This window comes from Schistocerca gregaria, chromosome 2, assembly GCF_023897955.1.
Source record: "Schistocerca gregaria isolate iqSchGreg1 chromosome 2, iqSchGreg1.2, whole genome shotgun sequence".
NCBI classification, from domain to species: Eukaryota; Metazoa; Arthropoda; class Insecta; order Orthoptera; family Acrididae; genus Schistocerca; species Schistocerca gregaria.
Window position 1 is genome coordinate 727,754,968 of NC_064921.1, and position 26,862 is coordinate 727,781,829.

The 26,862-nt window shown below is 43.1% G+C and overlaps 1 protein-coding gene across 1 annotated transcript in view; it reads right to left on the reverse strand.

The window, feature by feature from the left end:
- Positions 1-26,862, reverse strand: part of LOC126334857 (probable multidrug resistance-associated protein lethal(2)03659) — a 420,094-nt gene that overhangs the window by 361,277 nt on the left and 31,955 nt on the right. The window lies entirely within an intron of this gene.

The following is a 26,862-nucleotide window of genomic DNA, read 5'->3' on the forward strand; positions in this document are numbered from 1 at the left end:
AGCCAGCACCTGATGCAAGCCAGTGTGATTCATCACTCTCACATTGCTGCCACAAGCAGGTGAAAGTCACGTCTAGTTAGAGTTCTTCGAGTGTTATGCTGACGTCACAGAACTCAAAGGCGATCTCACACCGGTCCCATATGCGAAATGCCTCTGGCCAGCATGTGGGTTTACCATTGCTGATGCTATACATGTTGATACTGACATCACAGATCGTGCTATAGAAATTTGTTCCAGAATAGCACAGGCTGCTTTCTCGCTACCGATCCTAATGGCACATATGATCTGCATTTAGCCATACACATGTACCCAGTGAGGCTGACACATCGCCGCAAAACATCCGCATGGTGACTCAACAAATAAAAGGTTTTCAGTGTTATACTGACATCACATAACTATGTAAAATAAGAGCCAAGTCAACCTCTCATAAATTGTATAGTGTCCCATAAATAGTTAAAGTTCACTTTTGTACGAGCTTTCATGATGTCTCAGCTTGTCTGCATGGAAATTCTTCCCTTAACAGAACCTGTTTATGAAATAGCTCAGAATTTCATGTTTTCCGCTGTACACCATTCCTAAATAGTGAAATTCTACGTTTTACCATCTCAAGACTTTCTAAATTATTTGCTTCAGCATTTATGAAGCTAAGCTAAATGTAAGAACACTAGTTTTAATACCAGCAACCTGAAATTTACGTTCGAAAATCACAAAGCTCACCGACTAATTGAATTCTCCGCAGTTGAGCTTGTAATACACTTAATGATTCCAAATGAAGAGGCTGAATTCAATATCATCCAGCATGTATTCCAAATAACATCGTCATTCATAGTATGAATTCTTTTGCTGGAAATCCATAAATTATCGGAGACTCAGGTCTCCTCAAGGTACTGGAAGCATCTGGCTGGTTCAGCTTTCATTCACTAGGACTGCTAGTGAGCCCAGTCGCCCCCCCCCCCCCCCCCCCCACACACACACACACATACACACATTGGTTGACGCTGAGATCACATCATGCTGGTTCATCACATCTATATAATGAATCGATTTCCAACAGTCTTTCTCATTCCTCTTTAGTTCATCTCACAATTCGTGCGTGTGTGTTTGTGTGTGTGTGTGTGTGTCTGTATTCTTACTCCATGAAGAGGAGGGTAAATGGTCTCGCTCACAGTTCCAATGAGGTTGAATGCATATGCTCATCTGAGACACAGCGTAAGTTATGACTATGTTTCTTTTGTGTGTGATCAATCTTCAGCACATGGAACTGAAAGTTGTTTCAATTTTTGAGCGTACGTTCGTGGAAATTTTATTTCTCTCTCTCTCTCTCCTACACTATATTCACTTGTTTCATTTCAGCATTCAGGCTAGAGATGTTGACAAAAATAAATCCTAAGTTTGCAGAGGAGATGAGAGAGCAACAGCAGTCTTCCGCACTTCAAAACTGTGAGTCTGAATTTCTTTATCTTGTATTATTGTGGTTCTGTTTGTGCATCCTACTGCAGAGTATATGTACAGACATCTGATGGAGATTGTATTGCCTTGTGCAGTTATGCTTTAGAGCATATTTGTTTAATGAAGTTCCTTTGCTGAATTCATGCGCTTCATGTTACAGAGTCTATTGATGAGGTTACGTCTGTAGATCCGGGTCCATCACCCCCAGTGCCTGAGTGAATACATGAAATGGCTGAGGAGTGGGGATACACGATGCCAAACTGAATGCAAGACATTCTCCTGAATGCAGGTATTTGGGAAGGGATGCAGTCCTGGCAGCACGGTGAATTAGGTCGTTAACATTATTATTATTATTATTATTGTTCTTGTTGTTGCTATTATATGAACAAATGTTCTCTTCCCCATATAATGTGGATGTGGATTCTTATTTCTTCCATCCTATCTTTGCAGAACCATCCTCTCAGAACCATCCTCTCAGTACATGGTGCGTGCTCCTACAGCCTCCCCAGATGTACATTAGGCTGCGAAAGTGACAGGTCCCTGCCAGCACACCGGCTCGCACCCCTTTGTTGGCTGCTCGGCAGAGGCTGCAGGTAGCTGCAGGTACTCTGCAAGTGGTTGCAGGCTAAGTGACGCTGGGGTGAGTCCACAAAAACGAACTAGCATCATCTGTTATGCTCTGCCTGCACCCAGCCCGAGCTCCTCTCACTAGGAGGACAGAGCCGCCGCCACTGCCTCCGGCCCCAACCCTGTCCCAGCCGTGGCCTCCACAGTGTCTGGCGTCCATGGACCGCTATCCCTCAGGCTAGTGGGTTAAGGTTGCAGCAACCAGGCTGCTCGCAGTGGTCCAATTCCGTAGTATCTTCTCCTCCACAATCACATCCTCGCTGATCACATGAGGTACAGCACATACCCCTGTCCACCTCGCCAACTCCATCGACTAGTTGTAGTTATAGTATTAGTAACCGAGAAGAACCTATGGCTAGTGGCAGTTTCCTCTCTCATCCTTTTAGTAAAGGGCGTAAGGTCAGTGATACCGTACCACAGTTAGAGTACTTGGTGATTGCAGACACTTTTGAGGAGCGAATCTCGTTCACCAGGCTCAAGAATGAGGCAGAAGGGTACTGCGACCCTGCTGGATTTCTAAGGGCCTGGATTCCTGTCGTGGAAACAGAGCTCCTCAAGTTAGTCAATGATCCACAGTATCCCGCCACTAAGTGCAGTGTGCTGCTTTGCATTGAAGTATCACCCCCCCCCTCTCCCCCCACAAATGTTGAGTCAGCTGTTGAAGAGATGATTCTTCGTTATCTTTGGGGGGAAAACGGCGTGATAATATGGAGCACATCAATCACCGAGTGGTTTCGTAAATCCACTTTGAATGCTATACTGGGCTGATTTTCCGAGATGGTAGTGAGAGGCTCAGCCAAAGCAGTCCACAGAATTCTACACCTGGACATCCGTACACATGTCTATGATCCGTTAAATAGAGGGTCTAGCTATATCAAGCTCCCTAAAGATATAGCTAATCAGCAGGCATGTATTAATGTTGAAAATAGATATGATCAGGCTTGTTTTGCATGGTCAGTCCCGGCTTGCAAAAGAAAGTACAATTACAGAGATCATCCTGAGCATCCGAGCACATATGATGTAGGTGATGATATTCTTGGGTGTTACAACTTTGATGGTATAGAGTTCCCCATCAAGATCCAGGACATACCTAAATTTGAGGCACAGAATACCAGTATGGCCTGGAGAAGAAAAGCATATCAGATGAGCAAGACAAGCATATTGTCGCCAGCCCACTCCATTTCTCAAAATTTGCCAGTGAGCATGAGCTGCATGTAAACATGCTGTTCTTTTCTGAAAGTGATAATTATCACTATGTTTGGCTCAAAGACATGTCCCGACTCCTTTACTATAAGTGTAAAAAGTAAATTTGCTTAAGGTGCCTGAATTATTTCTCCACAGACAAGTTATTGGCTGCACATCTAGTAGACTGCACTGCCAAGGATCCAGTACATGTTATTATGCCTACTGAGGACAACAAATTCATAAAGTTCAAGAATGCTCCCCACCAGGAGCGATGCCCATTTGTAGTGTACGCCGACTTTGAATGCTTCATCACTCCTGTGACCGGCTGTGAATATGACCCTGCAGCCTCACATATCACATTTACAGAAAAACATGTACCATATGTGGCAGCATACCAAATTGTATCATCATATGATTCCAGTCTTAACCGCTACAAATCTTACATTTGGGGACAGCCCTGCAGTTTGCCTGCTTTAGAGCAGCAACGTGTCCATGACCAAATCGTAGGAGAATGAAGATTTGTATAATAACATGGTTGACTGTCATATTTGTGGGCTGCTGTTAGATGTAAAACTGGAAACTCCTCGTGGGGACAATTGTCATCTTATGGGGAAGTACCGTGGTGCAGCTCACAATGCGTGCAATTTCAAGTACCAGCTACCTAGACACATACCCGGTTTCTTCCACAATTTCAGTGGGTATGACACTCATTGTCTAGTTGAGCAGTTGGCTGATTATGGTTTGGAGAAAGATCAGTTCAGTGTCCTACCTGAGAGTGTCGAGAAATACATTTCATTCTCCAAACAAGTGATGCAAAGATTTATGCTCTGATTCCTCGATACGCTACATTTTTTGCAGGTGGCACTCCACAAACTCATTGAAACCGTACCTTGGGGGGATGTCCATATCCCTCAAGCTGCATTTCCCAATGAGGAAAAGTTGCAGCTTGTGACTAGAAAGGGGGTTTTCCCATATGAGTATGTGGATAGTATGCTGAAACTCAATGAAACCAGGCTACCTGACATAGCTGCATTCTCCACCAACCTTACAGGCGATGCCATGACGGATGCAGAGTATAAGCATGCTGTGAATGTCTGGTGGGAATTCAATATTTCCACTTTAGTAGAATGTGCACGGCTTTACATGGACACAGACGTGCGCTTACTTGCAGGCATTTTCGAGAAATTCCAGAGTCTATGCATGACCACATGACCACATGACCACATGACCACATGACCAAATATTCTCTGGATCCCACCTTTTATTACATGGCACCTGGGTTTACATGCCCAACAAAACAAAGTGCAACATTGAATTATTGACCAATGCTGACTTGCTTCGTTTCTTTGAGTGAGGGATCCATGGGGGACTTTTGTCAATGAGTGTTTGTGAACTACATTATTTCTGGCTGTTTAAGTGTTGTGAGCGTGTTGGCAGAGCATTATATATGCATTATTTTGTTGATTTACGATTAGTTTTAAGGTCTGTAGGCTGTGGGGCATGGCCCCAAGCACGTCAGAGCGTGTGTTTTGTATCAGTGTAATAAATAAACTATGTGAAATCTGTCCCTAAATAAATTTCTAGAAAATAAATAAAGTACACTCCTTCCTTTCTCCAGTGCCCAGCAAAGGCTGAGTCACTTTCCCGCCATTTTTCCCCCAGACCGCCATCTAGGATTATGTCAGGGGAGGGACAAGAGTGTCCTCTGGTGACAGTACTGTGTACTCAGTCAGTTGGACTCTGGACCTCATGGCGAACCCTTGATGGTGGTACTGCCTCTAATTGTTTAAATGAAGATTGCCTGCAAAACAAGGACTTATGTCCAGCACAAGCTCAGTTCTTTTCGCCTCCAGTTCCTAGAGAGTGGTGGCGGTCGGATGGCTTAGGTTAGTGGAGATAGCCCAACTGACCTATCTTCCTGCCAAAATTCAAACTTCCTGCCAAAAGCCGCCATCCTGGACAACGTTACTTGCGTCATTAGCTGGTGTCACGACCCCATCTTGAATGACGGTATTTGCATCATCAACTGACATCATGGCCACCACCTTCGATGACGTCATCAGCTGACGCCACGGCCACCATCTTGGATAGCGGTATTTTGGGGTCACACCCCTGTAGCCCGCCTACTCCCATTGTTTCACCATATCCCACACATTTTCGGTTAGCGGCAAGTCTAGTGATCTGGCGGACCAGGGCAAAATGCTGACATCTTGTGACACCAAGAAGGCATGTGTTCATGCAGCAACATGTGGTCATGCATTGTCTTGCTGAAATATGGTGTCTGGGCTGTTCTGCAGAAAGGGCATGGCTGCAGGTTGCAGGATGTCATTCATGTAGGTCAACTGCTCACACACACCAACCTTGATATGCAGTTGTACCCAATAAGATCCCATATCACAAGGCCTTTATTTGGTGCTGTACATCTTCTGTGAATGCGCTCACTGTGTTCCCACTCCCCTCTCTGTGGTGAACCAAAATTAGACCATCACATTCAAACAGAAGCTGAATTTGTCTGAAAACGCTGTCTGATGCCATTTCTGTCCCAAGTGACGTCATTCCATATACCATTGTTGTCCAGCATGTTTCTGCACATTTGTCAAAGGCCGGCGGAGAAGTGGATGACTCACACATAACTCATGCAATAAATGACAAAGGACTATAACCCTGATAGTGTTCAACATGTTACACTGTTCCACTGTTGCACCAGAGCCAAGGAGGATGCAGATCTATCCTGCAATGCCGCTTGGATGAGGTGATATTCTAGAGGGTGGTCTGAGTGGTGGGACTTGAACCAATCTACCCACACCCATTGCACAGCCGAGGCACTTCATCCCACACAAGAAGCAGTTTCCTGGATGGATGCATCACGTTCTCTCATACCAACCCTCTTTCAAACTCACTGATTTGGTGGTACAGTTCCTGCATACATCTGCGAGGCATCGTGAACATCTGCTCAAGTCACACTAATCCATTACTTTTGGTTTCTAGCGATGACAAGAACTTCAGGCACATCTTACGGGTAGGTGGTGTTGTGCCACAATGTCAGTGTTGACATATAATCCACAGGCCAACATGGTTCAAATGCAAATCATTTCTGCAAAACATGATAATGTACATGTCCTGTGAACAGGAACATCCTATCTCTATTCGTTCAAGGTGTTTTGTTTTTTCTGAACATGTGTGTATAAACTCATTTGATAAATGAAATAATAAAGCTTCAATACGACACACAGCTTAAGCTTCTATTTTTATAGCACCATTACAAACAGGGGACATGTGCCTAGTAATTATAAAAAGTTATGAGACCATACCTTTATTTTAATACTCCTTCCATTAACGTGCATTTGTGAAGTTACGTTTTCAAAAAAGAACTACTTGAAAAATAATGATCGTAATCAGTTGTCCAGTCATTCAGAAGACAAAGAGGACTGCATGCAATCCAAATGACTCAAATTTAGATGATATATCCAAAACAGTACAACACCATAAATCACCTTATCTAACATTTTTATTTTTGTAATTAAGATTGCTTTACAATTAGAATGAATAAAAATCCAAACTCAAGAACAAATTGAAACCTGTAGCTCATTTACATAGCCTTTAGCTTGTGAAGAGTATTGGAAATTAGATGGCTTACAGGCTTATTGTCATTTTGAAAGTTCAAGATTAATGGCATTAGAATAAGGTGTAAGTGGTCATTTGAATAATGTAAGACAATTTTTTAATGATACAAGTGGGTGATTTGCATCAGAGTACTTTGAAATCAATTTCATGGACAAAATACACTGATTGCAGAACCATTTTTGATAGTAACTACAATAAAAGCTAGGTGTAGAATATCTGGTTACAAGCATTGTGAAACATAGTACTGAGTTTAGCCAGGTGTTAGAACATAGATGTTTGTGCATGGATCAGGTCGTTGATAGTAGGAGGAGCAACAGTCACACTGGTGTGGAGTCTGTGGAGGTTTTGCAGTGCCATGACCAATCCTGGGACAATACAACTGCCAACTATATACAGCTGAAAGGATTGCTTTTGACTGAAACAAAGTCTTATATCTGTGTTGTACCCCTTGCTACAATTGAGAGATGGGGATACAAAAGCCATGGGCTACACCTTTAAGAGAGGGTAGGGCAGATTAGCTGAGCACCTTGCAGAAAGTATAAGGGAGGCCACAAGCAAACGAGGCAAAATCCTTGTGATTACTGAAGTCAGAAGGGGCACATTTTTCAGTTAGAGTAGGGTTATAGAAAAACAGTCTTGAAAGTAATTAGAACAGAAACATAATGTATGAAACAGTTTCCAGAAAAACAGAATAAAATTGTTTCATAAGAATAAAACAAGATAGATGTGTAAATCTTGATGTGGAAACTTCGGAAGTGAATGATGTTCTGTGCCTCTGAGCACTGAATAACCAGAGAATGAAGAAGTTATTAGTGGGATAAGGGGGTATTTAGGGAGTTATTTGGTGTGGATTGCATACATTCAGGGGAAAACTTGATTGATTTATGACCCCCTGTGAATAATTGATGTGTGACCCCCTCAGGATAAACAGCCCTTCTGAGAAATCCACCACCACTCCCCCACCCCTTAACCTATTCTTATGCTGACTGATTTATGACTCACCGGGGATAATCTGTCCTGAGAAAGTCCTCATCGCATCTCTCTCTCCCTTCACCTCCTCCTCCCACACTCCTCTGGAAATCTCCAAACTCTTCCACTCCATCTCGCCAATACAAGTACTGTTGGTATCAAATTAATTGGCTAATTAAATAAATCACTAAATTAATTATCTGCCCCATCTCTGGGATATCCTCCAGCCCCCTCCCACTCCCCTCCTCCACCTAGAAATTCCCAGGACAAAGACTCAGTTTGTAATGGAGAGGTGGGACCTCACAACATGAAATTCAAATCAGTGTCAATAATATACTGCTGCATAGTCTTTATTTAATCAGTTTGTGGAAGACAAGGCTCTCCTCCGGTGAGGGTAGGCGGGGAGGGGGGGGGGGGGGGGAGAATAATTGTCTAGCAAAAACACTCACCATATTGAATCTTCTCAAATTTCCACATAAAAATCAGAGAATACTTCCAACACACGTGCTCACAAAGGCTGGCCAACACATACTATTAGTTCACTGTTCGCCTGACTAGAGAGTGACACAGTTAGATTAACTGCATGCTCATATCCTGCCTGTCCAGTTCAGGAGCCTCAGCAGCGGCTTGCACCTTAAGCTGGAAGTGTCTATCCGTTCTGGTCACTGGCTACCTCCACCAAGTGCCCAGGCAGAGCCATCCTAGAAAACCAGCCACATATTTATCATCATAATTAAATTATATTTTGCGATTGTAGCACCAAACTGGTGACATTTGACAATGAGCAAGGTATTGCAGATACCTCCTCCTGGTGATTGTGGCTCTGGAAATGCCAATTTACTATGTAAATTAATATCCTTATTATGACTGGACATAGTAAATGGACATGTAAAATCTTTCGTGCCCCTCACAGCTGTCGATGTACTGAAATCATAATTTTCCACATCAGATCTGTGCTACTATTATGACTGGACATTGTCCCACCCACATCATTTTCTTTGCACATGTCAGAACACTGACCATACTAACTTTACACCCCAGCACATACACATTTCAGACAAGCAGTGCCATTATCGTTTACGTGTGCGTAGCATCTGAAAAAATGATTGTATGCCCACATCACATCAGCTGGGTGTCTCGATTCTCCTCAGCTCTAGGAAATTATTTGACATTTAAGTCTTTCAGCCAATCATGTTTGAGAACACATTGCAGGTATTTTCAGTCTGCACATTCGGAACATGCTGCATACCGCCAAGGCTCTCACAAACAAGTGTTGTAAAGCACAGGTGTTCATCACTATGTGATAATCAACAGCACTCCTGCTGACAAAAGGGTTGGAGAGACATCACTGATATGGGTTGGTATACTGTAATAAACATCGCAGGTGGCAATGGAGCAAAGAACATGTAAGGATCTGCTTAGCAAAGTTGATGAGAGTGCGTTCTCTGTATCCAGTTTGTTACAGCCATATTTCCTGCCTTGTTTGTACACTACAGCACTTCCAGTTGAACCCATGTATTGCTATATTGTACAGCTGTTTATGAAATGAATCCTTTACAATCAGATATACTCCTCAATGCATTGAAATCACAACCCCACATCAGATCCATTCCTCCCATGTGGCTAGACATGCACATTTCATCCACACACCCCACGTACATCGACTGTTTGACTGCTTGGTGATCATGGTAACAGTCTCTTCAGCCCTGAGCATCTGGGAGATGAGTGTGCAGCTGCTGGAGTGGCCAATAAGTGGCAGTGCTGCATGGGGGCCTACAGATGTTTCCGCGATCTCTGTCGTCTAGCTATGACAGCTACAATGGAATGGATTGTGGTTTAAGTGTATGTGTTTACAAAGTGTCCTGTTCATTTGGTGATGGCTGCTGGTGGTTTTGCGTGCTTCTCAATATATATCAGTAGACTCTGTCTTGCAGCAGAAAGATCGAGTGGTATTTCATTAAATAAATGTGAATTCATTGTTGTTACTATCCTATCAGGGGGTAGCCTGTTTCCCCTCCTTCTTCTTCCTGGTGTAGCAGAGAGAACCAATTGGGAATTCTATAGTGCTTTAAAAAATATACTTAGCACACTTGTAGGTGGTAGGTAATTACACAACCATGATGGCATAAATTTCCACCAAAATTTGAAATTACAACTATAATTTAATACAGCACTGATTTCAATCACGATTTCAAATTCCTGGTTGAACAATTTATGGTTTCCAACAGTGGTATTGCACGCACAATAGAGTCAAATCACTGCCCTGTCTCCTGAAAATTGTTTAAGGACATTGCGCAACTGGGCTGAAACTTGAAATTTCCAATATCATTTTCAGTGACCTCCAAAGTAATGGATTTTATGCCATACAACCTAACTGTGATGGTATCCATTGACAGAAGGAAAGGAAGATCTGGAAGGGGGAAGAGTAGGGTTTGGCAACTGGGTGGTTGTGTGATCGAATCACAAATAGGCGCAGAATTTCCCACCGTATATGTCAGTCCTAGTATCCATCAGCAGGAAGTAAGGAAAAACTTTCCCACATATAGGGTACCGATTTAATTAATTAGTCGATCAATTTGATGAAATGGGGGTAGGATAAATGGACTATTTCCAAGACGTCCACAGCTGAGTATTTACCAAGTATCCTCTATTTTGTTCAGGAAAACTAGGGGTTTCAAGTGAATAGGAGTGCAGTATTCTGGGCCATCTGGGACTGGTGGTTTGAGGTCCAGGTGCTGCAACCAGAAGTACCCACTTGAGGAGGGAATTCCCCAGTAAAAGATGGTGCTGTGAACAAAGAGGGCCATGGATGTTGAATAACCTGGCTCTTGGATGGTCACAAAAATCATAGCTTGCATCAACTGTAACGGACAGTGGATCTCTCTGGGCGTTCAGTATAATTTCATGATTGCTCAATAGTGTCTGTACGGCTAACATCCCAATATCAGAAGACGTACGCTTAATGATGGACAGTTGGCGGCCACACATGCTATGGTGTGGAGTCACAAGACTGTGCACACAGCTGCTTCCAGCAGACAGTGTGTGGGTGTGCAGTGATGTAATTTCCCAGCTGATGTGGTCCCCGGTACATCTGCCCTTTGTCCAGTATGAAGACACTATACGAACGTTTTTCGCTGCATATGGGCAGTGGGCTTGTGTAAACACATGTCGGTCCATATAACACCACAGATATAGGACGAGAGTTTTTCCCACAAATAAAAGTATTCCAGACACTCAGTCAATTTTATGAGATATTTCCTTCCAGGGAGAAGCCTTGACTCCCACACAAACAAAGAATATGCAGCAATATACTATTGACATTGATTTGAAATTCATGTCATGACATCCTTCCTTTCCAGCACAGACTGCTTCTTTTTCCCGATAATTTCCAGGTGGAGAAGGGGAGGGGGGTGGTGGAGGTTGGAGGGCTGGAGGATTTCCCAGACAGGAGCAGTTAATTAATTTATCAGTTTATTTAATCGGATATCAAAAGCACTTGTGTCAGTGAGGTGGAGGGAGAGTTTGGGGATCTCCCAGAGTGGTTGGGGGGGGGGGGGGGGGGAGTAGGAGAGGGATGGTGAGGGATAGGGTAGGGGTTTCTCAAAAGAACAGATTACCCCCAAGGAATCATGAATCAGTTAGTATAACAACAGGTTAATTGGAGGTGGAGAAGGAAGGATGGGGTGTTTCTCAGAAGGATGAATTATTCACAGGTGGCCATAAATCAATTAACATATTAATAGGTTAAGGGGGAGGGGGATGGGTGGGGATTTTTGAGATGGACTGACTATCCCCAGGCAGTCGTAAATCAGTTAAACCCCAGGGGGTTATGAATTAATTAAGTTTCACATTGAATGGATGCAACTCACACTAGCAAAATGCCACAGAAACTCACTTATCCCACTACTGAAGTTACATGTCATGGATTATAAACCAGCATCATTTTTGTGTAAAGTTAAATGGGAAAAGGAAGAGTTGCAACATTTGTAAAAGTTGTACACAAAGCTAAAAAAATTCAAAGAAACAGTTTCTATGTAGATCAGAATGTAGAAGTACACTACTGGGCATTAAAATTGTTACACTAAGAAGAAATACAGATGATAAACAGGTATTCATTGGACAAATATATTATACTAGAACTGAAATGTGATTACATTTTCACGCAATTTGGGTGCATAGATCCTGAGAAATCAGTACCCTGAACAACCACCTCTGGCCGTAATAACGGTCTCGATACGCCTGGGCTTTGAGTCGAACAGAGCTTGGATGGCGTGTACAGGCACAGATGCCCATGCAGCTTCAATACGATACCACAGTTCATCAAGAGTAGTGACTGGCGTATTGTGATGAGCCAGTTGCTTGGCCACCACTGACCAGACGTTTTCAATTGGGGAGAGATCTGGAGAATGTGCTGGCAAGGGCAGCAGTCGAACATTTTCTGTATCCAAAAGGCTTGTACTGGACCTTCAACATGCGGTCGTGCATTATCCTGCTGAAATGTAGGGTTTTGTAGGGATCGAATGAAGGGTAGAGCTACGGGTCGTAACACATCTGAAATGTAACGTCCACCCTTCAAAGTGTCATCGATGCGAACAAGAGGTGACCAAGACGTGTAACCAATGGCACCCCATACCATCACGTCAGGTGATACGCCATTATGGAGAAGACGAAAACACGCTTCCAATGTGCGTTCACTGCTATGTCGCCAAACACGGATGCGACCATCATGATGCTGTAAACAGAACCTGGATTCATCCGAAAAAATTACGTTTTGCCATTAGTGCATCCAGTTTTGTCGTTGGGTACACCACCGGAGGCGCTCCTGTCTGTGATGCAGCGTCAAGGGTAACCGCAGCCATGGTCTCCGAGCTGATAGTCTATGCTGCTGCAAACGTCGTCGAACTGTTCGTGCAAATGGTTGTTGTCTTGCAAACGTCCCCATCTGTTGACTCAGGGATCGAGACGTGGGTGCACGATCCGTTACAGCCATGCGGATAACATGCCCGTCATCTCGAATGCTAGTGATACGAGGCCGTTGGGATCTAGCATGGCGTTCCGTATTACCCTCCTGTACCCACCGATTCCATATTCTGCTAACAGTCATTGGATCTCGACCAACGCGAACAGCAATGTCGCGATACGATGAACCGCAATCACGATAGGCTACAATCCGACCTTTATCAAAGTTGGAATGGTGATGGTACTCATTTCTCCTCCTTACACGAGGCATCACAACAACGTTTCACCAGGCAACGCCGGTTACTGTTCTTTTTGTATGAGAAATCGGTTGGAAACTTTCCTCATGTCAGCACATTGTAAGTGTCGCCACCAGCGCCAACCTTGTGTGAATGCTCTGAAAAGCTAATCATTTGCATACCACAGCATCTTCTTCCTGTCGGTTAAATTTCGCGTCTGTAGCACGTCATCTTCGTGGTCTAGCAATTTTAATGGCCAGTAGTGTATTTGCCTGTGCGTTGTTACTGCAGATAATTGTAATTGTAACAGTCTAGGAAACTTTCAACTATTCATGGGAAATCTAGTGCATTATTGAGCCACCTATCAGTAAAGAAGAACTAGTTAGTGGTTTGTGGAGGTTTCAGTGTGCATTTCTTAAAATACATGAACAGGAAAAATGAGGTGGAATCATTATTTGAGTGTTTGAAGTAAAACTGTTGGTCATCATATGAATTGTCCCAGTCAGAAAAACATCCTTGAGATTGTTCCTACTCTTTGATTTCGTTAATTTATTACTGAAAAAACACTTAGACACAAGTATATAGTTTGGAGCATACCAAAGACGCAAGTTACTTTTAAACAACTGAGGAAAACGTTGAAGAGGTAAATTTTAGTAGAAGATGTCGAAACTTCGACCAGTTGCTTTATTTCTTCCCAAGGCAATGCTCATTTTAAGAGTTTTTCCTGATTCATTGAAACCAGGTTTAGCCTATTCCATTGAGTTTCAGGATTTCAGCGGGATGACGTCGACTTCTTGCCATGATACTTTAGCTGACAACCATTCAGACATTTTCATGCGAGTATTTACTTCTGGAGATCCCTTTTTCACATCACTAACTTTATAACGAACAATTGGGGCAGAGACGTATGCACAATAGCAGCCGTTACATGAGGAACATCTGTCGAGTTTCACGCCCTCTTCGAATATTGTTCCATCTACCACGCAAAGTTCAGATGTCTAATTAATGAAACTAGCTGTCACTAGACGTGTCACTAGTCATAAAATGTTTTCTTCCTGTAGATATTAAAGAAATCGTCGGGTCCCATGCCTTAAGCAGATGAAAAGCCGCCATCACAGTTAATTGGATCTTCCGCCAAACGTATTTACACACGTATTTGACAAGATATTACCACTTCTCCCTCTTCTGATATATCGAAAACAAATACAGTCTGTGCGTAGACATTGGGCATATGTGGTGATATATATTGGTCCATTGGAGCCGATGATGTGTGATCGAAGTTGTTTGCACAGACCTGTGTAAAGTTTTGTTGCATGTACTGGAAGAAGACCATATCCCACAGACTTTCTGTCACAAGGAGAGAGTTAACATGTTATTCTTTCATAAACAGTTTGATACATTATTTTTTCTACCGCAACACATCCAAGCAGTGTGACTGCAGATGTGTATACAGCCATACACAATTTTTTTCACCATGGGTTTGAGGTCAGGGTCAGATGCTAAACCGACATTAGCACATTTCAATCCATTGGCTCTCATAGAAAGCTGGACATCTCATGGTGTAACTTAAGCTGTTCCCATAACTTATAAGATGATTGAAATAAAAGACAGAGCCAGTGGTTCTTATTGACGAAATGTGTAAAAGATCTCAACATATGGAACCTGGAAGAGTGCAGAATCTATCCAGTAGTTTAGGATGTCGTATGTTGAACATACATACATACCATACTTACATCTGTAATCAAGTTTCATAAAATTTAGAAAACTGATATAGGAATTATGAAAGTATCGATAATTTCACTTTATCGTCCAGACGAAATCTGACAGTTGATATACAAGCGCGACTCATGTACAACAACTCGCACACCGAAAACCGGTATTTGGTTGGACTAGCAAAATCGATTCAGCCAAAACATGCAGTAGGATCAGCCAAAAAGTAATACTTCGCTTTTTTTAATGTGCCAAGGATTTCAAATGCTACTTCATGTGTGACTTTTGTGTTGGAAAAGTGCCAGAGCTTCAAGCGCTGATACAAAGCACTGAAGCTGAAACAGTTATAGTAACAGAAAGCTGGCTAAAGCCGGAGATAAAATCTGCCAAAATTTTTACAAAGACTCAAACCGTGTTCAGAAAGGATGGATTAAATAAAGGAAGTGGTGGTGTGTTTTTGTCTGTTGGCAGTAGTTTATCTTGTAGTGAAGTTTAAATAAATAGTTCCTGCGAATTACTATGGGTAGACGTTATACTCAACAGCCGTACCAAAATAATAATTGGCTCCTTCTACCTGAAAGGTTCAAAGAAAACTTGAATCTCATTACAAATAAGTATCCCACTCTTACAGTTATAATTGGTGGAGACTTCAACCTACCCTCGATTAGTTAGCGAAAATACATGTTCAGAGCCTTTGGTAGACAGAAAACATTTTCCGAAATTGTATTAAATGCTTTCTCTGAGAATTACTTTGAACAATTAGTTCATGCGCCCACATGAATTGTAATTGGTTGCGAAAACACACTTGGCCTCTTAGCCACAAATAAACCTGATCTAATAGAGAGCGTCATGACGGATACAGGGATTAGTGAATACAAGGTCATTGTAGCGAGGCTCAAAACCATATCAACCATAACCACTAAATATAAACGTAAAATATATCTACACTCCTGGAAATTGAAATAAGAACACCGTGAATTCATTGTCCCAGGAAGGGGAAACTTTATTGACACATTCCTGGGGTCAGATACATCACATGATCACACTGACAGACGCTTCATCCAGTCCCAAATATGCTCAATGGGGGACAGATCCGGAGATCTTGCTGGCCAGGGTAGTTGACTTACACCTTCTAGAGCACGTTGGGTGGCACGGGATACATGCGGACGTGCATTGTCCTGTTGGAACAGCAAGTTCCCTTGCCGGCCTAGGAATGGTAGAACGATGGGTTCGATGACGGTTTGGATGTACCGTGCACTATTCAGTGTCCCCTCGACGATCACCAGAGGTGTACGGCCAGTGTAGGAGATCGCTCCCCACACCATGATGCCAGGTGTTGGCCCTGTGTGCCTCGGTCGTATGCAGTCCTGATTGTGGACCTCTCCTGCACGGCGCCAAACACGCATACGACCATCATTGGCACCAAGGCAGAAGCGACTCTCATCGCTGAAGACGACACGTCTCCATTCGTCCCTCCATTCACGCCTGTCGCGACACCACTGGAGGTGGGCTGCACGATGTTGGGGCGTGAGCGGAAGACGGCCTAACGGTGTGCGGGACCATAGCCCAGCTTCATGGAGACGGTTGCGAATGGTCCTCGCCGATACCCCAGGAGCAACAGTGTCCCTAATTTGCTGGGAAGTGGCGGTGCGGTCCCCTACGGCACTGCGTAGGATCCTACGGTCTTGGCGTGCATCCGTGCGTCGCTGCGGTCCGGTCCCAGGTCGACGGGCACGTGCACCTTCCGCCGACCACTGGCGACAACATCGATGTACTGTGGAGACCTCACGCCCCACGTGTTGAGCAATTCGGCGGTACGTCCACCCGGCCTCCCGCATGCCCACTATACGCCCTCGCTCCAAGTCCGTCAACTGCACATACGGTTCACGTCCACGCAGTCGCGGCATGCTACCAGCGTTAAAGACTGCGATGGAGCACCGTATGCCACGGCAAACTGGCTGACACTGACGGCGGCGGTGCACAAATGCTGCGCAACTAGCGCCATTCGACGGCCAACACCGTGGTTCCTGGTGTGTCCGCTGTGCCGTGCGTGTGATCATTGCTTCTACAGCCCTCTCGCAGTGTCCGGAGCAAGTATGGTGGGTCTGACACACCGGTGTCAATGTGTTCTTTTTTCCATTTCCAGGAGTGTATTTAAAACAAAAGATAAAAATTCGCTTGATGCCTTCCTAAGAGAGAGTCTCCATTCCTTCCAAACTAATTATGTAAGTGTAGACTAGATGTGGCTCAAATTCAAAGATACAGTATCGACAGCAATAGATAGATTCATACCGCATAAGTTAATAAGAGACGGGACCGATCCACCATGGTACATGGTACGAAAAAAGCATGGAGCTGCTTAATACAGTTTTCCGTAATTCCTTCACGAAAGAAGACGAAGAAAATATTCCAGAATTCGAAACCAGAACTGCTGTTACCATGAGTGAAATAAAAATAGATATCTTAGGTGTTGCGAAACAACTGAAATCACTTAAGAAAGGCGAGTCTTCCGGTCCATATGGAATACCAATCAGGTTCCTTTCAGAGTATGCAGACGCAATAGCGCCTTTCTTAATAATCATATACAACCGCTCATTTGACGAAAGATCTGTTCCTAAAGACTGGAAAGTAGCACAGGTCACACCAACAGTCAAGAAAGGAAACAGGAGTAACCCATTGAATTACATACCCATATCACTGACCTCAGTTTGCAGTAGGATTTTGGAGCATATACTGTACTCGAACATTATGAATCACCTTGAAGAAAATGATTTCTTGATACATAACCAACACGGATTCAGTAAATATCGTTCTCGTGTAACACAGCTTTATTCCCATGAAGTAATGAGTGCTGTCGACAAGGGATCTCAGATCGATTCCATATTCCTAGATTTCCAGAAGGCTTTTGATACCGTTCCTCACAAGCGACTATAAATCAGATTTCGTGCATATGGAGTATCGTCTCAGTTGTGTGACTGGATTCGTGATTTCCTCTGAGAGAGGTCACAGTTCGTAGTATTGACGGTAAATCATCGAGTGGAACAGAAGCGATACCTGGCGTTCCGCAAGGTAGTGTCATGGACCCTCTGCCGTTCCTCATTTACATAAATGATATAGGTGATAATCCAAGCAGCCCCCCTTAAATTGTTTGCAGATGACGCTGTAATTTACTGTCTAGTAAAGTCATCAGACGATCAATTCCAATTACAAAATGATCTAGAGAGAATTTCTGTATGGTGCGAAAAGTACCAATTGGCACTAAACAAAGAAAAGTGCGAGGTCATCCACATGGGTACTAAAAGAAATCCGTTAAATTTGGGGTATACAATAAAATCGCACACATCTAAGGACTATCAATTCGACTAAATACCTAGGAATTTTTTTAGATTTTTGTTAAAAAATATGAACCGATGTTTCGTCTCCGGTAACAGTCACAATGAATGACATCATCAAATAGCTAAATGTTGCTTGGAGTCACTGCAGAGTTTCCCTTTGGCTTCGTTACAGTGACGATCCCATCGTCGAACAGTGATTATATGCACGGCTGCACCACCGTACACATTTTTCAGTCTTTAACGAGTGTGAATGGATGTTTCACTTTCAATAATGGTGTCACAGAACGCTATCTAATACGATCATCGAAGTCGGTCATTTTGCAAGGGATTGCAGTACTGGCACCTGTTGATGCAGGAAGTTACTACTGCAGTGAATTGGAGCAGAAGCTTTGCGTAATAGTGCCAGAACTAAAATTTTCCACTTAACAACTTTTATATAAGAAGAATAAACATAGGAGGGATTACTTTTTGACCCACCCTCATAAAAACGACAGCGGAAAACTGTTTCCAAGATTAATTTTTAGTTTTTCACAGATTGTGTAGACTGCAATCGCAGTAAGTGAGATAATTGACCGTGGGACGAAGGGCGAACTTCACTGACGGGCTTCAGAACAGCCCGTGGAGTGGAGCGATGGACTGAGCGTAGCTGCGCTGCAGCCTCCGGCGCAGAAAATTGTTAACTGTGGCCTTGTGTTCTAAGACTGAAATGAATACATTGCTTGTTTTGTACTGCTACGTCACATTATTTATGTGGTTTTAATTTAATAAATACATTATTGCTCATCATGACTGAGGCACAGCAAGGGATGAATTATGTTGCCATAAAAATCTTTGGTCATTTTCCAAATAGCTTTGCCAATTAACATTTAAAAACAAATTAAAAGAATTTCTGAATGACAGCTACTACCCAATAGATGAATTTTTACATTTGAAGTGAAACGTCCCCTTCGTAAATTAAGAATGACTGTGCTGGTAAACTTCTACGTTATTTGATTTTCAAAGAGCTGAGCAAAACTCACCGTACTCAGACAGTTCTCTCTGTACTTATTCTGATCATCACTCAACTGACACACCATATTTTTTTTTTTAGCGCATCGCAATCTCACTTTCAATAATCCCTCCAAAAGAATGGCCCTGACTAACAATAACATATACCTTCCATGAATCACTTACCTCACAAAAATCTTCGTTACTCGAACTACTGCAACACAGTGAGCGCCAATACTGCCAGCTAAACAAAAACTTTCTAACTACTGAAGGCACTAACTACTGATAGGCATAGTTAGAAAATGAAAGATTTTGATAGAGAGCAAACAATGTATTTACCTTAATAGTGTTCAAAAGTCATATATCAGTTCATGACATCCAGTCTTACAAATTTCCTTTTTCTGACGGACACACGTCCAGATCGTCCGCTCATAGTAACGTCTCAAAACTCTGGCATCATCTCTCTTCCCAAATCCACCACCGCTGGCGGCTCACCTCCAACTGCCCAACGCTACACTAGCGAACATTCCAACAATGCGCCCAACCAACCACAGACTGCACACAGCGCAGTCAGCGATTTTCGTACAGAGCACTACGTAGCGTAATACGTTACCACATAAAAACTTAAACAGCCAACTTACAGAAGTACTAACAGTAAAAAAAACAAAGGAAAAATATGTGTAATGAAAACTTATGTTAAACTGACACGTTCTACATCTTTACGAAATGCATTCGTGATCCAAGAACAAGTATTAATGAAATGTAGTGTAATGTATATGAAAACAAAAGGAAATTAAGAGAAAGTATTAGATGATTTACGGACTACGTCCAACATAATCATCAAACAACCGTTTCTTCTGAGAAAATGGGAATGTGTGTGTGTGTGTGTGTGTGTGTGTGTGTGTGTTGGGGGTGTGGGGGGGGGGGGTAGAAAGTGACGTCCGCTGGTGTTGGCCGAAACCGTTATTGGTGGCTGCATTTCGTTAACTGTAGAATTGCCTGTACTGTATGGATGCAGATCTTTTAGAATTACTATGATCACATAGCATACTACGTGTATGGCCAACATTACACGGAAATATTAACGCTGACGGGGGAGGGAGGAGTCTGTTGCTCACATTTTCCTACGAAATAAGCTTTACTACCTACCTATTTGCTCTGTTCTCACACGTTTAATGGCATCGGTGCTGAACTGTTGCTGCTAAGCGTGCGTTTCAAAATTCGTCAATGGAGGAAAGTGTCTTCCCATACATGAGTATTAAAAAAGGTCTAATTATAGTCATCATACTAATAAGAGACGCTTGATGTGTTGTTAATATTCTAGAGACACAATGTAGTGAAGGCGTAAAATGGTAGGTCTAACTTATGTGACTCTGTAGCCATGTATTAACGTGTCAAGTGCTAGAAAAATTCTGTACTGTGCGAGTGTCCTACCTGTCAGTTTGTTGAATGTATTAACATTTCGAACAATTTTATGCTCGTCTGTAATAACTGAGTCATTACCTCTAGCCAGTACAGATATCCAAATCATGGAGCTCTTTTTAAATTAGTTACCCTAGGAAATTTTAGTACCGGTACTTAAGTTGGCCGGAGAAGAAGTATTTGTGATCAATATTTATTTAACCTTAGGATGAGGGAAGATTAATCATGCATTTAAAGAAAAGGAAAACCGGTAGAATTTGCTGCACGTAATAACTCAAAATACGATTTTCAGGGGCATTTTCACTTTGATGTACTAGGAAGCCATTTCGCAATGCCGCCGCAGCACAGCTTACAAAATCAAAAACAATATGGCGAACCGTAGTGAAGAATCTAAAAATTGCGATGGCTATCCCTTATTTTCTATAATGAAAAAATAGCGACATTTTAGTTGTGAGGCTTGTCAACAAGAGAAATGCACTTGCGATCATCTCTTAAAAGCTTTAAGACAACTCCATTACACATGTCGAACGCAAATTATTAAGATGCCTTTAAAAAGCAGGTGTAAAATACAAATTCCATCTGAAAAGTTCAGCGAACGGTGTCAGAAAATAAAGGAAACAGAAGACATAAACAAAACACCTTTACCTTTACTCCGAAGTAACCGACATTATCTGCAAGCCAATTCTAACAACTGTTGCAGAGCTGTTCGAAACCGTCAACAAACACTTCTGGTGGAATTGTTCGAAGCACCGCAGTCATGCGCAACGTCAGCAAAGGGTTAAGCATTACAGGGCTAATAGGAGTTGGGGAGAAGTCCGCCAGTACCGAATCTGGACAATGAGGATGGTGTTTAACAACATTCATCTCCCGTTGACGTTGCGGATATCTAACGACCCGTGACTACGGTGCTACGAGTTCCAACGGCTTTACAACAGATGCCAGAACTGCTCTGTAGTTACTGGTGATTACTTTGAAGGCCAGAAAAGGTATTTTGTTGGTAAATCTTGTTTCCTTTATTTTATTAGAGCATTCACCGAACTTTTAAGACGCAGCTTGCACATGACCTCTGTGAGAGGGACGAGCCTGTACTAGCGATGTAATATATTCAAATTCGGCAGCGCTTCCTGGCAAACCGACAAAAATTCCGTTCTGCACTTCTTAACGGTCACTCCAGACATATTCCCCCTCTGTGACTCATACTGCATCCATGGATGATAGTTGAAACTAACACTAAATATGGTGAAGATGCAATTTGCGCTAAGATATCTATTATAGACTCCGGCAGTATCGCAAAAAAACGTCAGTTCCTTTTCTGATAAACGTGTAATAAACATAGTGTATGACAATAATTTAGAGTGTCTAATTCATCCCATTTTCAAAAGAATGGTCTTTCAATGTAACACTAGTTGTCCCTGTAGGTAATTACACAAGATTCGTAGTGTAAGTGACTATAATTTTATGTGGCTGAAATGTTGACGTCAGTGGGATGTTGGTACCTCTTTTGTTCCCCGTGAGGCTCAAACAGTTTGTATCCCCCTCTTACAGTGGTTTATAAAATTAGGTTCACTCAGTTTTATGACTATCGGACAAGTGTAACGGCGTTCGGCACATCAATTACGTCGGCGGATACTGACTCGGGCGAGTGCCTAGACCAACCTGTGCACTGCATCCTCTATACATCATGTTGTTGTTGTTGTGGTCTGCAGTCCAGAGACTGGTTTGATGCAGCTCTCCATGCTACTCTATCCTCTGCAAGCTTCTTCATCTCCGAGTAACAACTGCAACCTACATTCTTCTCAATCTGCTGAGTGTATTCATCTCTAGGTCTCCCTCTACGGTTTTTACCCTCCTCGCTGCCCTCCAATACTAAATTGGTGATCCCTTGGTGCCTCACAACGTGACCCACCAGCCTACCCCTTCTAGTCAAGTTGTGCCACAAATTCCTCTTCTCACCAATTCTATTCAGTACGCCAGCCAGGTGGCCGAGCGGTTCTAGGCGCTACAGTTTGGAACCGCGCGACCGCTACGGTCGCAGGATCGAATCCTGCCTCGGGCATGGATATGTGTGATGTCCTTAGGTTAGTTAGGTTTAAGTAGTTCTAAGTTCTAGGGGACTGATGACCTTAGCAGTTAAGTCCCATAGTGCTCAGAGCCATTTGAACCAATCTATTCAGTACCTCCTCATTAATTACGTGATCTACCCATCTCATCTGTAGTACCACATTTTGAAAGCTTCTATTCTCTTCTTGTCCAAACTACTTATCGTCCATGTTTCACTTCCATACATGGCTACACTCCATACAAATACATTCAGAAAAAGACTTCCTAATACTTAAATCTATACTCGATATTAACATATTTCTCTTCTTCAGAAACGCTTTCCTTGTCATTGCCAGTCCCTCTATACACAGGGAATTATAATCAACGATTCTATTGAAATGAGAACACTCACTCAGTCAAACACAGATTTATTAATTCACTCTCAGACGGTTTATAGTTTCACATCAGAGTCACAACACTCAATTTACTTAGACAGCGATGTCGATTTCCTTCAAGCAGACTATCATACTTTTACTTGGCATATTACTTCCTTGGATATTTAATCGCGAATGCAACTCGAACTACTCTTCTTTTCACTTTTAGACTCTACAGGGTGCTACAAAAAGGTACGGCCAAAATTTCAGGAAACATTCCTCACACACAAAGAAAGAAAATATGTTATGTGGACATGTGTCCGGAAACGCTTACTTTCCATGTTAGAGCTCATTTCATGACTTCTCTTCAAATCACATTAATCATGGAATGGAAACACACAGCAACAGAAACTACCAGCGTGACTTCAAACACTTTGTTACAGGAAATGTTTAAAATGTCCTCCGTTAGCGAGGATACATGCAACCACCCTCCGTCGCATGGAATCCCTGATGCGCTGATGCAGCCCTGGAGAATGGCGTATTGTATCACAGCCGTCCACAATACGAGCACGAAGAGTCTCTACATTTGGTACCGGGGTTGCGTAGACAAGAGCTTTCAAATGCCCCCATAAATGAAAGTCAAGAGGGTTGAGGTCAGAAGAGCGTGGAGGGCATGGAATTGGTCCGCCTCTACCAATCCAACGATCACCGAATCTGTTGTTGAGAAACGTACGAACACTTTGACTGAAATGCGCAGGAGCTCCATCGTGCATGAACCACGTTTTGTCGTACTTGTAAAGGCACATGTTCTAGCAGCACAGGTAGAGTATCCCGTATGAAATCATGATAACGTGCTCCATTGAACGTAGGTGAAAGAACATGGGGCCCAATCAAGACATCACCAACAATGCCTGCCCAAACGCTCACATAAAATCTGTGTTGATGACGTGATTGCACAATTGGGTGCGGATTCTCGTCAGCCCACACATGTTAATTATGAAAATTTACAATTTGATCATGTTGGAATGAAGCCTCACCCTTAAAGAGAACATTTGCACTGAAATGAGGATTGACACATTGTTGGATGCACCATTCGCAGAAGTGTAGCCGTGGAGGCCAAACAGCTGCTGATAGTGCTTGCACACGCTGTACATGGTACGGAAACAACTGGTTCTCCCGTAGCACTCTCCACACAGTGACGTGATCAGCGTTACCTTGTACAGCAGCAACTTCTCTGACGCTGACATTAGGGTTATCGTCAACTGCACGAAGAATTGCCTCGTCCATTGCAAGTGTCCTCGTCGTTCTAGGTCTTCCCCAGCCGCGAGTTATAGGCTGGAATGTTCCGTGCTCCCTAAGACGCCGATCGTTTTGGAAATCTGTCTCGATACAAACGTACCGCGCCACGGATATTGCCCCGTGCTAATCCATACATCAAATGGGCATCTGCCAACTCCGCATTTGTAAACATTGCACTGACTGCAAAACCACGTTCGTGATGAACACTAACCTGTTGATGCTACGTACTGATGTGCTTTATGCTAGTACTTTAGAGCAATGAGTCGCATGTCAACACAAGCACCGAAGTCAACATTACCTTCCTTCAATTGGGCCAACTGGTTTGGCCGTCCCTTTTTGTAACACCCTGTATATACTGCATGATTAAACTTTTATTCGAGCCTCTGGACCAGAGCCCATGCAATTACTTTGGCCACCTTCACGGTGCAGAAACGTATGCCGTCTCTCAGGGTTTCCCCTATCGTTGTACCCGTTACTTTCCGACCTTCTAGAACACCAACGATATAGCAAGAAAATGAGCTGCTGATACCGAAATTTTTGATATGGTATCGAGAATAGTAGCCTTACAAGCTCGATCCGAAGAACGTTTAAGAACTTTATTTGCAGACTTACCACTATTTGCGGCTCAACGAACTATCATAGAAATAATAAAGGTTTGCATAGAACAGAAAACATCAGGAAACATTCAGGGGCAACGTAGTTGCGTATAACTCTCAAGACCACAAAGGAGTGGAGATCAAATGACAGGCGTGATAATGCTGATGAAGGTAAAAATCGTACATTGTTTGGTGTAGCTGAGACGTCACCGCTCCTGTCTACCACACGAAAGACGCGAATTCAATTCCCGGCAGTGACAAGGCTACTTTCGTTCGTAGAAGGGCTGGAACGGGGTTTACCCAGTCTCATAACGCCACCTGAGGGGCTACTTGACCGACGAGTGGCATCTCCTAGGTGTGGAAAGTTGTCCACAGCTGGGAGAGGAGTTTGCTGGCCCCATGCTCTCCCATGCCGCATCCAAATGACGCCATAATGCAGAAGGTGACACGGTGGATGCTCAGTGGCTTCTTTGCCTGATCTTCTGGGGTTCATCCTAGCGATTTTTTTTTTTAATATTATCTATTGGTCGACTCTGGTGAGTAGTTCACTTACAGTCTACCTGATGATATGCAGTTGGTTAGAAAATTTTCTAACAGACAGAGAGCAATATGTCGTCCCGAATGGGGTGACTTCAACACAAACAACCATAACTCCAAGTGTGCCCTAGGGCAGCGTGATGGGTCCGTTGCTTTTTACAATTTACATAAACGATCTGGTTTATGGTATTTACAGCGGCATTGGACTGTTTGCCGATGATGCTGGTGTCTACAGGAAAGTAGTATCACACGAAAGTAGTGAACAAATCAATGAGGATTTGCAGAAAATTAATGCTTGTTGTAATGACTGGCAGTTATCTCTCAATATTAGTAAGTGTAACCTATTGCGTATAACAAGGTGAAAATCCCCATTAATACACGAGTACAAAATAAATGACCAGTCTTTGGAAGCGGTAACATCAGTCAGGTACCTGGGTGTGACTATTCTAAATGATATCAAATGAAATGATCAGATTACTCAGGTAACGGGCAAGGCGAACTCGATTTACTGGTAGAATCCTGAAGCGATGCAGTCCTTCAACAAAGCAAATTGCTTACAATACATTAGTTCGTCCAGTCTTAGAATACTGTTCGTCTGTATGGGACTCTTACCAGTGGGGGCTGATTCAAGAGCGGCAAGATTCGTGACTGGTGCATTTAGCCATCACGAGAGCGTTACACATCTCATAGAAAGTTTGAAGTGTGACACACTTGCAGATAGACGACGCGCTAAACGGAAGGGGCTGCTCACTAAATTCCGAAATCCGATCTTCTCCGAGGTTGTAGAGCATATATTATTACCACCAACTTTCAAAAAAATGGTTCAAATGGCTCTGAGCACTAAAGGGACTCAACTGCTGTGGTCATTAGTCCCCTAGAACTTAGAACTACTTAAACCTAACTAACCTAAGGACATCACACACATCCATGCCCGAGGCAGGATTCGAACCTGCGACCGTAGCAGGTCTAGAACCGCGAGACCACCGCGGCCGGCCCCACCAACTTTCAAATCGCGCAATGATCACTATTCAAAGATAAGGAAATACGAGCTCGTACTGAGGCGTTCAGACAGTCGTTTTTCTCTCGCGAGATCAGCGAGTGGAACAGAGGGAAGGGGAGGGGGGGGGGGGGGGGGGGAGTATGACTTTGGCGCGAATTGTGACCTCCGTCACATACCACCGAGTGGCTAGCGGAGTATATATGTAGATCTGTATGTAATTTAGAACGATTTTCGAAGCTCGGACTCATTGATATCTTTCCTATGTGAAGTATGACAGCTGTGCTCAGTGTAGATGATCGTGATGAATGTGTGTAGAGACTTGATGATGGGCACGGGAGAAAGAAAAGGCTGTACATTTGGGGCATCCTTTATGACGTCTCTCTGCTTGACAAATCTCATTTAGCAATCCCTTATATCCGTATTTCATAAAAGACTGTGTAATGACTTCAAATTTAATGCAGAATACAATTTAGAGACAATGTATAGCGTATTACCGAACTTCTTTGTCTTTCT